We start from the raw sequence: 17323 nt of genomic DNA, 5'->3' as shown, positions 1-17323 counted from the left end.
CCGGGGCAGGTCAGGAGGAGGGCCCAGTTGGACTAGCGGAGCTTCCGTCAAGATGCTGCTTCCGGCTGCGGCCCCGCCTTAACGGGCGTGGCTTGGGTGTGACTGACCTTCGCGCGGTAGGAGTAATATTTGTTGTGGTTATTCCTCCTAGGGGTTAAGTGTTTATTTCGCAGGGCTTTTGGACTCACATTCGTTTACTCACTACACAAAGGTCTCTTGCACCCTGCTGTCGTGCCCGGCACTCTTCCAGGTCCTGGAAGCGCAGTAAACGTATTTCTGCCCTGTAGAGTTTACACATCCTAACAAAGACAAATGAAAAATGCGTAGTGTATCAGACGGTAAAAGCCGCTCTAGAGAAAAAAAACCGGGAAGAGTTGTGTGAAACAAGTAATTTGCAATTTTAACTGGTTGAGTAAGGGAGGATCTCTTTAAGGTGACTGTATCCAAGATCTGAGAAAGTAGGGGAAGTGAGTCCTATGCATAGATACAGGGTAGAGGAACAGAGACTTTACAGGCAGGGGAAAAAGAAAATGCAAAAGCCAGAGGTGGTTTGTGCTTGGCCTGTATGAGGAATCACAGAGGAGGAGAGGAGGAACTATTGAGGATAGAAGTAAAAAGAAGCACATCAAGACTTGATGCTTCACTGTGAGGGCATCAGCCTCTTTTCCGAAGGAAATGGGAGTTGTTGCAAGGTTCTGAGCAGATCTGACTCTGAGCTAACAGATTCACTCTAACTATTGGTGAATATAGATTGTAAGGAACAAGGAAGAAACAAGAGAGATTTGAGGAGGCTTAAAGCCATGGCCAGAAATATTGACTTGGACAGGACATAGCAGAGGAGATGCCATGGTAAGAAGTTTTTAGATTCTGGATATATTGTAAAGGAAAACCTAAAGGAATTGTAAATGAATAGAAGATGACATATGTGACAGGGAGGTTAGGGAGTGATACTCCTGTTTTGGGCCTTAGCAACTATAGAAGAGGCATCACCTTTAATTGAGGTACATGCGGGAGGAGTTCAGTGGTTAAGTGCCCCTGAGTTCAGTCCGCAATACCAAAAAAAAAAAAAAAATTGCAGTGGCAAAGCAGCAATGGTTATATTCAAAGCATAAAGTGAACCAGTGTTATATTTCCCCACTGTCAATTTCTACATTTCATTTCTATGGAATATGGGTGATGACATATTGCCTGCTGACAGAGGGCAGAGTTGAGGAAAGTTACCTGAAGTCCTTGTTCTCTATTACGTGGGGCATGGACAGTTAAAGGTTTTTAGCATCAGGGCAGTCCAGAGGCCCATAGTGGCAGTTGATGGGTGACTGGACAAGGCACACATAGGATAGGTATCATGCTAGGATAACAATAAAAACAGTGCATTATTACATTTTTGTAAACAATTAGCACAAAAATATTTCAGCCAGTCTCTAAAACCATGAAGAAAGTAACTCATACAAGGGAAAAACAGATTCTGGTTATCTGTAGGTTTATCCTAACCTACAGATTAGGAGGATTTGGAGTCTATTAGATCAGGCTCAAATTGACTCAGGACAAACTTGATTCTAGTGTCCTTTGTGATCATTTTTATTAGGCACTCCCACACAAGAACCCTTCCTTTATAGCCTCCAGCTTTGCTTGCTTTTGGTAGGGCTTGTTAGCATAATTGCAGCCATCTTCCTTTTCCCCACCCCCACTTTGTAAGTACTGTTCTTATTCCCAAGAAATAGAAAGTAGAGAGATAAAACCTACTGGCCTGGAGACATGCTGGTCTCTCATTGTTCTCTCCTTGAGAAATAGTAGACAATTTACTGGCCCCTGAGATGGGGACTTATTGGTTTTCCTGTTCTCTCCTTGAGAAGATAAAGGGACATGCTGGTTTCCCTGTTCCCCCTTTGAGAGATAGGAAAACTTTCCCAAGAAACAAACTTGCCTTCCATAAGAACACGGGATGCCTACTATGTCAGTCAAGACTAAACCCACCCCTAGCACGCCATAATTCTAGCCTATAAAAGGTAACATTCAAGGGGAGTTGTTGCTGCTGTCCCTCTCTTTTTGCAAGCAGCCTTGTCAGGCTCCTGACAATAAACCCGCCTCTTATCCCAGGTGTGTGTGTGATTAGTCCTGCGCCACTTTTCTTTCAGGGCTGACACTAGTGTAGATCTTAAGTAACATTTTAAAAAATTGTCTTTCCTTTTAAATGTCTGTGTATGACTGTGCTTTGGTCAAAATTAACCTTGTTCTTATCTACTCTTAGGGTCAGCTAAAAATCCTCAGAGATCATTCTGAAGAACATAGGAGAAGACTCTTGGCTCCTTAAGCCTTCCTCTACCTGTTCTGCCATCTGCCAGGATGGGTCAGAGACTGGCTGACCACATGTGGCTTACTTTTGAAGCGTCAGACATTTCCCTTTCCAGTGAACCTCCTCTTTGCAGAATGTGCACTGCTTGGCTTCCTGTTCTGTAGGGGAGATCTGGAGACTTACTGGAGTTACAGAGCCCTTGGAGGCATCCTGTCATTCTCTGGGTCCTGGCTGACCTTAGAGGAAAAGGGCCAAAATATTGGCTGCTTTTTCCTAGGTCATTTTACTTTCTTGACTTTGGTCTCCAAGTTTTTGGTTTTAAATATCCAGCAGATGGGCTTGGGGTTGTAGCTCAGTGGTAGAACATTTGTCTTACACGTGTGAGACACTAGGTTCTATCCCCAGCACCACAAAAATATAAAATGAAGGTATTGTATCCATCTCAACTAAAAAATAATTATAAATAAATAAGTAAATATTCAGTAAGTGGGTTTCACCATGTTGTTTGTTTGTTTTGTTTTGGGTACCAGGAATTGAACCCAGAGGAGCTTAACCACTGAGTCACGTCCCCAGCCCTTTTTTTATGTTTCATCAATTTTTATGTTTTAATATTTTGTAGTTGTAGATGGACACAATACCTTTATTTTATTCATTTTTAAATTTTTTATTCTAATTAGTTACATATGATAGTAGAATGAATTTTGACAAATTATATACAAATGGAGCATTACTTTTCATCCCTCTGGCTGTACATTGTACTGAGTTATACCAATAGGATAATCATACATGTATATAATGTAATAATGTCTCATTCCTTCCCATCCCCACTGCCTCACCCCTCCCCTCACTCTCCTCTACACAATCCAAAATTCTTTCATTCTTTCCTACCACCCCTTATTCATGTGTGTGTGTGTGTGTATTTTATACATACACAAGAACTCTACCACTGAGCCATAACCCCTGCTCTTATATTTTACTTAGAGACAGGGTCTCTCTGAGTTGCTTAGAGCCTCACTAAGTTGCTGAGGCTGGCTTTGAACTCAGTCTCCCAAGCCACTTGGATTACAGGAGTGTGCCACCACACCCAGCTCACAGGTCCTAAAGTGGGAATAACAGGTTATAATTTAAATATCTATAATTTTACAGTTGTCTCTTTCATTTAATTGGGATCAGTATTAGAACTGGAAGCCAGCATTATATCCTATCTGTCCTGTAGGTGATGGCTTACTGTCTTAAATTAGCTCAGGTTGATCTATTACAAGTAATATTTCTGCAAAACACTTATAGGCAACAGTTATAAAATTTTACAAGGAAAATACAAATGAACACTAATATATATCTTTGGTGTCTATTTAGTCTATTTTTAAAAATTGTTTTTGTAGTTGTAGATGGACACAATGCATTTATTTTATTAGTTTATTTTTATGTGGTGCTGAGGATAGAACTCAGTGCCTCACTCATGCTACGCAAGCGCTCTGCTGCTGAGCTACAGCCCCAGCCCAAGATCTGTGTGTTTATTAACTTATTTACATACAATTTTTGTTTTTTAAAAATACACACACACACACACACACACACATATATATATATATATATACACATACTTAGTTGTGGATCAACCTTTATTTTTATTTATTTATTTGTATGGAAAGCTGAGAATCAAACCCAGTGCTCACACATGGTAAGCACTGTACCCCAGCCCTACAAGTTTACTTTTTTCTTAGTTGTCCAATGACCTTTATTTTATTTATTTGTATCTGGTGCTGAGAATCAAACCCAGTGCCTCACACATGCTAGGCAAGCACTTTACCACTGAGCTACAACTGGACTTTTACTGGGCTAGTGTTGTGGCTCAGTGGTAGAGCACTTGCCTAGCAAGTGTAAGGCACTGGGTTGGATCCTCAACATCATATAAAAATAAATAAATAAAATAAAAATATTGTGTCCATCTATAACTAAAACAAAACACACACACACACACATATTAAATTAAAACACACACACACACTTTTACCAACCTAACTACCCTTTACAATTTACCTAAACTTTTTTTTTTTTTTTTTTTGGTGGGGTGTTCCAGGAATTGAACTCAGGGCACTCTGACTACTTATCCACATCCCAGCCCTATTTTATATTACTGAGTTCCTTAGTGCGTCACTGTTGCTGAGACTGGCTTTGAACTCTCAATCCTCCTGTCTCAGCCTCTCGGATTACATAGCCACCGTGCAGGCTATGTAAACCTTTACTTAAATATCACTAGGTGTGGTGGTGCACGTGTGTAATCCCAGCTTCTCAAGAGGCTGAGACTGGAGGATCACGAGTTCAAAGGTAGCCACAGAAATTTATTGAGGTGCTAAGCAACTCAGTGAGAACCTGTACCCAAAACAAAGTTTTATATTATATCTCCTGTTACTTTGAGATCACAGAAATCTTTACAACAAAAAAATATTTATCTTTTAAACACAACTTTAATTAAATTTAATGATAGCCTACTTTGGAGCCATCCTAACATGGAGGATAAGAGGAAGAGCTTAAATTGGGTGAGGCTGGCCTTTCTAAAAAAGTCTTATTTCTTAAAAAATCTTATTTCTGGTTCTGATTTTTGCCCTTTTTAAAAATGTCATTCTACAAAGTTCTCATATATTATTTCCTGAGACTATCTAAATATCAGTTAACATAATACAACATTACAATTGAAACATTATCAAACAGAAAAGCTAAGAGAGCTCTTAACTTACTTTTGTGGAAAAGGTGGCAGAATATTTTCATGTTCCACGTAGTTAAAACTGTGAACAAATCAGGGCCCCCTTATTAACTTCCAAAAATATATCTAAATTCCCATCCCAGTGTAAAGAGTAACAAAATTTATATATAACTTATTGACAACAGGTTACCTTTATCCAATTACAAAACATTAAATTACATAAATACCAATACAATTTGTTATTTTTATATAAATCTGAAGGAGATGATTGCTACAGACAATTTTAGTTTAAAGACTAACACCTTGGCAAAGTGCTATTACAAGCATTATATTTTAAAAGGTTTATATACTTGAAAAGCATGAATGCATCTAATTATGGGGAGGTTGTCCAGCACCTCATTAGGGGGGTCTTCTTCCTGCCAAAGAGGGCGTAAGCCACCTAATAAATTAAAATCTAGAATAATTAGTAAAGGATAAAAGACAAAGTCAGAATTAATTTCAAAGGATTGGAGCACGTGATAGGTTCAGTCCACATAGGGGCTGGATTAGAAATTAGAAAATGGCTCCCGTGGTTTATTTAAGAGGGTACATCAAAGGCATGGGTAAGATTTCAAGGACAGAGTTTTTCTTCATGACATCTTGCAGTCAGCAGGTTGATGGGCATCCTGGCAGGTCCCACTCATCTCAGAGGGACCATTTGGCTGGGTGGTTGTAGCAGGTCACCCCACCTCTGGTGCTGTGTGGGACTAGGCAGAGCAGAATAGGGCTTCAATGTGTCTGGGCAGTCAACCAGAGGAGATATCTACTGGAAGTTCCAAGACACCAGATTATCCTATTCACTAGACTACAATGTGCAATATAGTCTACATACAGTCCATGGAAGGCTCTCAATATCTAGTAATACAAATAAGCCAGTAATGGTTAGTGTCACAATTACACAGATGGCCTTATATTAGCTAAGTTTATCGATAGTGTACAGTAACAATAATCACAGGTTTTGCATGGCTTAGAAGTACTAGCAAGAGTTAAAGGATAATCTTAAATCTCCTATTTAAACATTTAGAAAACAGTGTTAATCATCAGGAATAGACTTAGTCAAAGCTAACAGATATAAGCCAAGTCTTCAAATGGCAGTGTGGCACTTCTATGTCAGATACAGTATATAAAAGAGAGTACTTATTGGTTACCTTGCTAGTAAACTAAACTTTCATTTTACAAAGTTCAGACAAATGGGGGCTGGGGATGTGGCTCAAGTGATAGCACGCTTGCCTGGCATGTGCGGGGCGCTGGGTTCGATGCTCAGCACCATATAAAAATAAAATAAAGATGTTGTGTCCACCGAAAACTAAATATTAAAAAATTCTCTCTCTCTCTCTTTAAAAAATTCAGACAAACATGTTTCTCAAATGTATACATATCTCTAGTCACATATATTTAGGCTATGAACTATTTTGTAATAACCTAAAATATCAGTTGTTTATTTAACGAGTTACAAAGTAATCATTTAAAAGACTTTATAACAGGTACAAACCCTAATTCATTTAAGACTTAGTTTCCCTAAGTAATATTACCTAACAGGCACACACACAAAAAAAATTTTTTGATACTGGGAATTCAACCCAGGGGTGCTTAACCACTGAGCCACATCCCCAGCCCTTTTTTTACCACCACACTTGGCAAGAAAATTATCTTAATAGATAAAAGCAGATTGATGTTTCAGACTTTGCTTCATATCAGTACATTAAAATTCTAATAACCTTGCCAATTATAGTCAATTTAATCAAATAAATAAACTTTTTGAGATTTACCTTCCACTAACCTTCTGCAACTTAGACATTCTACAACTTGTTTACATCCTTAGTTTTGTCCTCTTTTTTATGTTGGACTTTAGCATAAGAATATTTTCCCATCCAGTAACATTTATTTTATCATCTAATTTTCTGTAATAAAATATATTTCCATACCTATAGCTTTCTTATATCTTTTTTCTAGTTTCAGACCCTTTCTTAAATTCATATTTTAAAACAATCCTTATGGGGCTGGGGATGTGCCTCAAGCGGTAGCATGCTCGCCTGGCATGCATGCAGCCCAGGTTCAATCCTCAGCACCACATACAAACAAAGATGTTGTGTCCGCCAAAAACTAAAAAATAAATATTAAAAAATTCTCACTCTCTCTCTCAAAAAAAAAAAAAAAACAATCCTTATGAATGTTATCTGTGCATTTAATTTACATAACAAATTTCATCCCATGAGAAGGTCAGAAAATCTGGCACATACAAAATTGTACCTTAATCTTTTTTCTCTCAGGTTGCATTCTAGGTGTTGAAGCACAGGATATTTTTTAACCTGATGTATATCTCTTATCATTATGACAGTGCCATCAAATTTAAGTGAGATCCCCATTGCTATTTATATCTAGAGTCTCCTTTTGGGCCTTTTTGTTATACTAGGCATATTGATATTCAATGGAGCAGGCCCTTTCCATCCTTCTCTTTCAGCTTCCTAGAAGATCCCTTTGCAGAGGCTGCCAACAAAATACAGGTTAGCTTTAGTTTCTGTTTTTTTTTTCTTTTTTCTTTTCTGGATGCAATTGTTTATCCTGCCAGTCTCCCCATGCACTTAGTTTTTTGGGATACTATTAAAACAAGAATGACACAAGCCTGTAATCCCATAGGCTCAGTAGGCTGAGGCAGGAGAATCTCAAGTTCAAAGCCATCCTCAGCAAAAGCAAAGCACTAAGAAAATTAGTGAGACCCTGTCTCTAAATGAAATACAAAATAGGGATGGGAATGTGGCTTAGTGGTCAAGTGCCCCTGAGTTCAATACCTGGTACCCGAAAAATACACTGTTCTGCCCCAGTGATGGATATCCCCTTGCCATATAGGGTGTCCTGTCAGATTTTAAAAGGAGAGTCCATTCTTGTCCTCAGGTTGTAAACTAACAGTACTGGAACCTACTGCCGTGTCCTCTGTAGCCAGGGCAGAGGCCAGAATCTCTTTGCCCATTTTTCTAACTCCAGGCAGTTTTCCTGGGATTTTTTTTTCCCCCCAGTCTAGGGCTGGTATATTTTTTGTTTTGTTTATACCAGGGATTGAACCCAGGTATGCTTCACCACTGAGCCACATCCTCAGCCCTTTTAAAATTATATTTAGAGACTGGGTCTTGCTAAATTGCTTAGGGCCCCACTAAACTGAGGGCTGGTATTCTTGACCCACATCAAGATTATCTGTGGCTGCTCTTTACCCACATCAGGATTATCTGTGGCTACCTAAGATCAGGCTGAGAAACAGTACTGGGACTGTCAGCACTGGGTTGAAATGATTTAAACCTTTTGTTTAATCCTTTCTTCTGGTGTCCTGCTATCCTTGCACCCCAGAGGCAGTGCCTTTTTGCACCCTTCAACTTAGTTTCTGACTGTTCAGACTCCTTATCATGAAACTACAGAAATTCCTGTACACACAGAATTTCTTCCTCATATTTTACTTCTGACAGACCAACACCAAGTGCAAGATTGTGTAATAAAACCATTCAAAGGCCAGATTGTGTTACAGTAAAACATTTTTCTCTTAGATAGGCTTATACCTATCCATGGCCCATTCAGCTGAGATCTTTCTTCTCAAGAGACAACTAAAAGATCAACATAGCAGGCTGGGGTTGTAGCTTAATTGTAGAGTGCTTCCCTAGCATTTGTGAGGCACGGGGTTTGATTCTTAGCACTGCATATAAATAAATTAGTTAATTAATAAAATAGAGGCCCACTGACAGCTTTTAAAAAATCCACTAACACTGCTTTTTTTAATATTTATTTTTTAATTGTAGTTGGACACAACACCTTTATTTATTTTTATGTGGTGCTGAGGATTGAACCCAGGGCCTTGCACGTGCTAGGTGAGCGCTCTACTGCTGAGCCACGACCCCAGCCCCACTAACACTGCTTTAAAAAAAAGAAAAATCACTTCTTAAAGGGCCAGTAACAAATTTAAAAAGAAAAGGAAAGAAAGAAAGAAAAGAAATACAGAGATAGCCAACCATAAAGAATCCCCCAAACCATGGCTGACATACGAGAATCTTTAAAACAGACAGACCAGGACATACAGAATTTCTTATATTTACTTTATCTCTGAGAGACCAATTCCAATTGCAAGATTGTATAATAATTCAGAAAGCTATTCAAGGGCCATATTATAGTAAAACATCATCTTTTTCTTAGCTTATACCTGTAGGTGGCCCATTCAGCCAAGATCTTTCCCACAGACTACCTATGGGATCAACACAGTATTGCCCATGTCTTAAATGGGGGCAGTAGTAACACATATAAACAAAAACAAGACAACCAGAGGGAATTCCCAAAACCAAGGCCAAAAAACAGATGAGAACCTAAAATAGATCAGAAAGGAGTAAAAATCCCTAGGTTCTTAAGTCATGTTCAACCATGGCTCCTATACCAATGGTGCCACAGATGTCCTGACAAAGAGGATGCAGATGTGTGGAATCAAGGGTCTGGGCATGCACTTTAGGGGACTTACCAGATGACCAAGGTTATTGTGATTTTATTGCATTCAGTTTCATTTTTCTCAAAGTGAACCAAGATGGAGCAATCTGCTCTTCAGGGAGAGAAGGTAGGAGTTCTCTGAAACAACAAGAGCTTTGGCAGCTGCTGGGATGGTCCCTCAGTCCCTCCCTTTACTTACAGGAATAGCTCTTCCAGTTCAACCGGGTTCAATATACTCAGGAGGGTCAGGGAGGAGGAGCTCTTGAGCCTGGAAGTTTGAGGCCATCCAGAGCAACCCAGACACAGTCTTGTGTGGTGGATGTGTGAGAAACAAGCCATTTACAGAATACAATATGTAGCTTTAAATGCAAAATTAGTTGGTAGAATCAGCCAAAGAGGAAATAGAATAAATGACTACAAGCAGTTAAAACTCTAGTGTGACAGATTCAAAACACCTTGACAAACAGGAGAGGAGGGAGAAAGGGCCAGCATAACCTGATAAACTTCATAGAGCCCAAATGCACTCAATCCAGGAAGGCCTTCCAGCCACAAGAGAACAAAGGGAGGTGGGAACAACTAAAGGTATATTTCATTAAATAACCCAACAGGAGAGAGTAAAACATAAGTGACAGTTGGAAAGATTGCACACACCATAGTACTCAGCCAATGAGGAACCAGGAGAGGGACCCTGTGCTCTAGCGGGGGATAAAATGCTGATTGTAACCACTCTGGGTTGTGCCTGCTATTCCAGACACCCAATCTTGCAAGACTGTCATTAAAGTCTTGCTTTTTCAGTATGGAGATTCCTCAGAAAACTTGTAATAGAACCACCGTTTGGCCTAGTTATCCCACTCATTGGTATATATCCAAAGGACTTAAAATCATCATACTACAGTGACGCAGCCACATTAGTATTTACAGCAGTTCAATTCACCATAGCTAAGCTATGGAACCAACTTACATGCCTTTCAGGAGATGAATGGATAAATAAAATGTGAGGGGCTGGGATTGTGGCTCAGCTGTAGAATGCTCACCTAGCACGAGCTGGACCCGGGTTCGATCCTCAGCACCACATAAAAATAAAGGCATTGTGTTGTGCCTATCTACACCTAAAAATAAATATTTTTTTAAAAATGTGAGGGGCTGAGGCTGTAGCGCAGTGGTAAAGTGCTTGCCTCATATTTGTGAGGTTCTGGGTTCAATCCTCAGTACCACATAAATATCTACAACTAATTAAACATTTTCTTTAAAGATGTGATACATATAAGCACAATGGAATATTACTCAGCCATAAAGAAGAATGAAATTAGGCATTTTCCAGTAAATGGACACAATTGGGGTCTATCCTGCTAAAGTGAAATAAACCAATCCCCCCAAAAAACAAAGGCTGAATGTTCTCTCTGATATTCAGATGCTAACAACACAATAAGGGGGAGAAGGAAGAATAAAAGTTCATTAGATTATACAAAGGGGAATGAAGAGAAGGTAGGTGGGCATAGGAACGACAGTAGAATGAATCAGACATAACTTTCCTATGTTTATAAATGAATACATGTTCAACCACAAGCTAGGATCCTTTTAAATTTTTATAAATTATACTCCATGCATGTATAATATATCAAAATAACTCTACTTCACATATATCTAAAAAGAGCAACAAACAAACAAAAGCTTTGCTTTTTGGTATACCTTGTGTCTCAGTACTTTCTTTGTGTTTGAACAGGTGAATTTCTCACAGATGTAGATCAATGTTAGACCATTTGCCTAGTGTGCAGGAGGCTCTGGGTTCAATCCCCTGGCACTGGAGAGAGAGAGAGAGAAAAGCAAGACATGGTCTTAAATATATATATATATATATATATATATATATATATATATATATATATATGTCTAAGGTAAGAGATTCAAGGGCTAGAGTTGTAGCTCAGTGGTAGAGCGCTTGCCTAGCATGTGTGAGGCATGGGTTTGATTTTCAGCACTGCATATAAATAAATAAAATAAAGGTCTATCAACAACTAAAAACAGATTTAAAGAGAGAGAGAGAGAGAGAGAGAGAGAGAGACAGACTCAAGTCTAGACTGCAGTTGTGTCTCAGTGGTAGAGCATTGTGTACCATGTGTAAGGACCTAGGTTCAATCCCTACCACCCCCAGAAAGAGAGAGAGAGAAAGAGAAGGGGTGAGGGAGAGAGAGAAAGAGACTCTAGTCTTCTCTGAGGCACCACAGAGAATCAAGCAGGATAATTTTTTTTTTTTTTTTGATAAATTTTTTTTTTAAAAAAAGTGTCTACATGCATTGTAGCAACATTATGGCAAATTTTTAGGATAAAGAGATAATGTTAGGTTGGAGTTCAGGTGCACCAAGATGGCAGAGAGAGAGTATAAGAAAGAAGCTGCTGGAGGACAGGACAAGGAGAGGAGTCTGGTCCTTGTTTACAATAAATCCCATTACCATGACAACTCCCACCAAGGAGGACTTATCACCATGACAACTCCAGCGCAGTTTCAAATTTTAAAATGACCAAGGGGGGTGCTGGGGTTGTGGCTCAATGGTAAGAGCACTTGCCTAGCACATGTGGGGGCCCTGGGTTCAATCCTCAGAATTACATAAAAAAATGAATGAACAAATAAAGGTATTGCATCCATCTACAACTAAAAAATATTTAAAATAAATAAATACATGACCAATGTGATTCTGCAACCTGTACACTCAGAAAAATGAGAAATTATCCCCCATCTGATTCAAATGTATGCTATGTCAAGATCATTGTACTGTCATGTGTAAATAATCAAAACAAAAATAAATGAATGAATAAATAAATAAATTAATTAATTAAATGATCAAGGGGTGGGGGGTAAAGTGGCCAGTATTCTAATTGATTTTCTAAAGTAACCAATGGGGGTGATATACTTTGATCAGGTATCATAATTATTTTCTGATGTGTGTCCCAAAACTAACCAATGACAGCAAATGGGGTAAGATCTCCAATCAGGTTCCTATAAGGAAGAGAACATCCCACAGCTCAAAATATAAAACCCTAATTTCCAGACATTGAGGCCTTGAGCCGTTCTTTCTTTTTTCCTCTCTCTTTAATCCTCACCCCACCTTTCTCCCTTCTTTCTTCTCTCTCTCTCCCTCCCCACTCCACAGTACCTGACAGAATTCTCTCTTCACTTTTCATAAATCTGTACTTTGTCTGTCACTTCTGTGTGTCTTGCTCAATTCTCTGTTTGGGTACACCAAAAACCTGGACTTCATCTGGACATCCCAAAGGTAACAATATAAAAGAATATTGAAAGCTTTTAGAGGGAAAAACAATTGAAGAACAAGAATCAGAACACATCAGATTTCTCATTTGCTATGCTTATTGCAAGAAGGAAAAAGAAAATAATTTCCAACTTCCAAGGTAAAATAATTTTTGAAACTAAAATCTTATACCCAGCCAAACTGACATTCAAATGAGAGGAAGGAACAAAAGAAAAAGAAAGTTTGCTGTCCAATTCCTTCTCTGAAATAATTACTCAAAGATATGCTCTAGTCAAATATATCCAAGAAAGAACAGTAAGCACAGAAACTTTGGAAATTTGTATGTTTTTATGATTAGTGCTGATAAAACAAAAATAACAATTTGGTACAAAAATTCCAGAAGAGTCACATGAGAGGTAGCATCTGGGCCATAACCAATAGGACTCTTACTATATGTGGTTACAATCAGTCATTCCTAGGTTTTTTTTTGTTGTTGATTTTTGTTTTGTTTTTTTAGTTGTAGATGGATACAATACCTTCATTTTATTTATTCATTTTTATGTGGTGCTGAGAATTGAACCCAGTGCCTCACACATGCTAGGCAAGGACTCTTCCACCAAGCCACATCCCCAGAGTTTTGCTTTGATTTTTGTGGTGCTGGGGATTGAACCCACTACCTTGAGCATGCAAGGCAAACACTCTACAACCTGAGCTATATTCCCAGTCCCCTCATTCCTAAGTTTTAAAAGTTAGAACAACCTCATACCAAAATACAAAAAAAAAAAAAAAAAAAAACAAATCAAAATTAATATCACTTACTATCCAAAAATATTAAAAGTAAAACATTAGCAAATCAATTTCATCAGTTTCAAATGGATGAGGTGTTGTGACAAGCATGGTTTAAAATCAGTGGATGCCATAATTTAAAAAAAAAATTTTTAGTTATAGATGGACACAATGTCTTTATTTTGTTTTTATTTACTTTTATGTGGGGCTGAGGACCAGACCCAGGGCCCCAAATGTACAAGGCAAGCGCTTTGCCACTGAGACACAAGCCCAGCCTATGGGTGCCATAATTTTTTAATCACAATCCTAACATGGTAAAGAATAAAATTCCTGGGGAAGGAGACAGGCAGTTAGTAGGCTTTAAGCGCCTTTTCTGATGGTGGTAGACTTGAAGCGCTTTAAAGGACCAGACCCAGGGAAGAGGAAATTGTAGAGGTTTAGGAGCAAAGGATTGAATCCACTGCCCTTGGTGTTCTTTTTTCAATTTAAAATCTACATTGGAACCATGGGTTTAGTGTCTCCTAGTTTTTTTTTTGTGTGTGTTTTTTTATATCACCATTATAATCAACCTGCTGGAAGAGTTGTTTTTGAATTATTTTCTGATGTGTGTCCCAAAACAGCAAGGACTTTCATTGTCTTTGTGGGTGAAAGGGGACAGGGAAATCAACTCAGAAGCCATTGCATTATAAGAGTTGTCTCATCCACAGAGATATCAAGGATTTTATGGTTCGAGGGTGGTGACTTCAGTGAAGGAAATGGAGGAAGGGGGAATCTATTTATGGAGGATGTTTTAAAGATGAAAGTTTTGCTGTTAAACACAACAATGAATTTCTCTTGTCAATGGCCAACAGAGGGAAGGATACAAATGGTTCACAATTCTTCGTAACAACAAAACCAATTCCTCATCTACACGGGCATCATGTTGTTTTTGGGCAAATGATCTCTGGCCAAAAAGTTGTAAGAGAGAGAGAAATCCAGAAAACAGATGACAGCTAGCAAACTATTTGCTGAAGTACAGATGCTGAGTTGTGGAGAACAAATTCCCAAATGTAAAGTTAAGAAAGAAGAAAAGAAAGGCATAAGTCATCATCATCTTCCTCATTGTCAGCCAGTGATTCAGATAGCTCAAAAGATTCTCAGTCCTCTGCTGATGCTTCTGACTCTGAAAGTGCTTCTGAAGAGAAGTCAAAAAAAGAAAAAAGAAACACAGGAAAAATTCCCAAAAACACAAGAAAAAAAAGAAGAAGCGAAAGAAAAAAAAAAAAAAGGCCCATCTAGCGAAAGTAAAGCAGAAAATCTTGAAGCACAACCCCAGTCTACTATCTATCCAGAAGAGATCCTTCATACACCAGAAAATATATTCCTAATGAGAAAAAGTCCTCCTAAAGCTGACAGAGAGAGAGAGAGAGAGAAATCTACCTAATTCCCAGCCTGCTTCATACCAGAGACATCTCTTAGTTACTGGCAGGAAAATTAAAGCAAGAGGACCAAGGCATTACCGAACAACTTCCAGATCCAGATCAAGGGATCTTTTCAGATGTTTCAGACATGGTGAGACTCCTCCACATTGGAGGCAAGAGATGCTGAGAGCTCAAAGAATGAGCATTATGAAGTGATGAAAGATGGATCAAAGGGGATAAGAGCGAGTTAAATGAAGTAAAATAAAACCAAAGGAGTCCGGTTAGAGTAAAAGAGAAAAATAGCTGATCGCAGGCATGTGTCTGAGACTTCAAACAGAAAAAATGAAAGGGAAAAGAAAGTTAAAGACCATACATCCAACAGCAAAGAGAGACATCAGAAGAAATTCAGAAAAAGATGATAAATATAATAAAAACAGGGGCTGGGTTATAGCTCAGTGGTAGAGTGCTTGCCTCACACTTGTGAGGTACTGGGTTAGATCCTCAGCAAAACATAAAAAATAAATAAATAAAATAAATAAAGATATAAAAAATAATAAAAGCAAAGTGAAGGAAAGGAACAGGGCTCAGGGGAAAATCTAAAAGTAGGAATAAGAACAAAGAAAAATTTAAGAGTAATGAAAAAGATCCAAAACAGTAGACATGAAGAAAAGAGGATGAGGTCAAGGAGTAAAAAAAGGGATCATAAAAATGTTAAAGAAAAAGAAAAGCAGGGGCTGGGGTTTTGGCTCAGTGGCAAAGCGCTTGCCTTATACTTGTGAGGCTCTGGGTTCAATCTCAGCACCACGTAAAAATAAACAAACAAAATAAAAATATTGTATCCATCTATAACTAAAAAATTTAAAAAAGAAAAAGAAAAGCAGCCTGACTCTAAAGGAAAAGATCAGAAAAGGAGTAGAACTAAAGAAAAGTCTAAACAGAATCAAAAAGTAATAAGTATGATCATAGTAAATGTTGGTAAAGATGGTGACCCGAGCGCTTCTCTTCCTGGAGCTCAGGTCCATGAAGTCCTGAATGGCGCGCGAACCATCACCTTCAATCCCTGTGAATGGTGCGAACTTTGAATGGCACACCTCCAATCCCTGAAGTGGCACGAACTCTCAGCCAATGAAAAAGTAGCAGCCCACTCACCTTGCTCCTCCTCATCCTGTGTTAAGCCCATAAATATCAACACCCTGTTGGTGCTTGTTCTCTTACTCTCCCTCTCTCTCTTTACCTCTCTTACTCTCCCCTTCTCTTCCTCTCTCTCTCTCCCTCTCTTCTCTCTCCCCCCCCCCCTCTCTCCCTCTCCCTCTCTCCCTCTCCCCCTTCTCTTCTGCGACTGACCACTACGGTCCTGCTAATAAAATCTCGGACAGGTAAACGGTTATTTTGGCTTGTTGAGTTTACGGAGCTTTCCCACTGTTCCTTACAGTAAAAGAAAAGGATAGATGTGTCCTGGAGTAGAGAATGTGATATAATAAAGCTAAAGACAGTTACAACAGTAGAACAAGGAAACAAAGCAGAAGTAGTGACTGGAGTGGAAGAGTGCGATTTCAAAGCTATGACACAGATAGAAGCAAAAGCAAAGAGCACCATAGATACAGAGAGCAAGAGTAGAGGAGAAGAGAAAGGTCAGGAAGCCAAGAGATAAGAGCAACACCAGGAAGATAGAGAAGTAAAGATAGGAGGAGAAGAACAGATTCATGGAGCTCAGAGAGAGAAGAAAATCAAAACAGAAACAAAGACAAATATAGAAACCAAGAAAGTAAGAATTCACACAGGAAAGAAAATACTGAGGGTGAGAAAAGAATGTACTCTAAAAATTGTGATCATAGTCGCTCAAATAATAACAGGAGGAAAAAAGTCTAATAGAGAATCAAAGTCCATCCTCAAAAATTAAAAATAAATAAATAAATAAAAGCAGTCAGGACAATTAATTAAAACCCTCCACATTGAAAAATAAGGAGAATGAGAAGACCAGATCCCCAATGGAAAAATAAAACCAAAAATCAAAGTGAAGTGGCACCCCCTTTCTCCACAGAAAAGCCCTCTTCACCATGGCTGATTTTAGGACTGTCAGCAAAAGAGTCTCTGCGAAAGAGTCCAATGTAGATAAACTTCCTATTTTCGTGTCACCCTGTTTACTTGGCCACTGGTCGAGAAGATACCAGCACTCCAGGTGCTGGACACCCCCTTACTAATTTTTCACAAACATATCCAGTATAGTACTTTGAAGAAATGTGCAAACATAGGCCTCTGGCCTTGAGCTGGGGCTTCACAGAGATGTCTACATTTTTAAGATAAGTTACAAATGGGCGCCATGATAACAGCTGGCAGGGGGAGGAAAGAAAGGAGAGAAGAAACTCTCCCCTTCTCAGGTGTTGTCCTTGAAGAGTTAACT

The 17323-nt window shown here is 38.8% G+C and overlaps 1 pseudogene; it reads left to right on the top strand.

Moving 5' to 3' along the window:
• Positions 1 to 9421: 9421 nt before the first annotated feature.
• Positions 9422 to 16940, top strand: LOC114091203 (peptidyl-prolyl cis-trans isomerase G-like; annotated as a pseudogene).
• The last annotated feature ends 383 nt before the right edge of the window (positions 16941 to 17323 follow it).

Source organism: Marmota flaviventris, chromosome 8 (genome assembly GCF_047511675.1).
Source record: "Marmota flaviventris isolate mMarFla1 chromosome 8, mMarFla1.hap1, whole genome shotgun sequence".
Classification (NCBI taxonomy): Eukaryota; Metazoa; Chordata; class Mammalia; order Rodentia; family Sciuridae; genus Marmota; species Marmota flaviventris.
The sequence above is the reverse complement of the archived record's forward strand: the minus strand, read 5'-3'. Positions and strand labels throughout refer to the sequence as shown.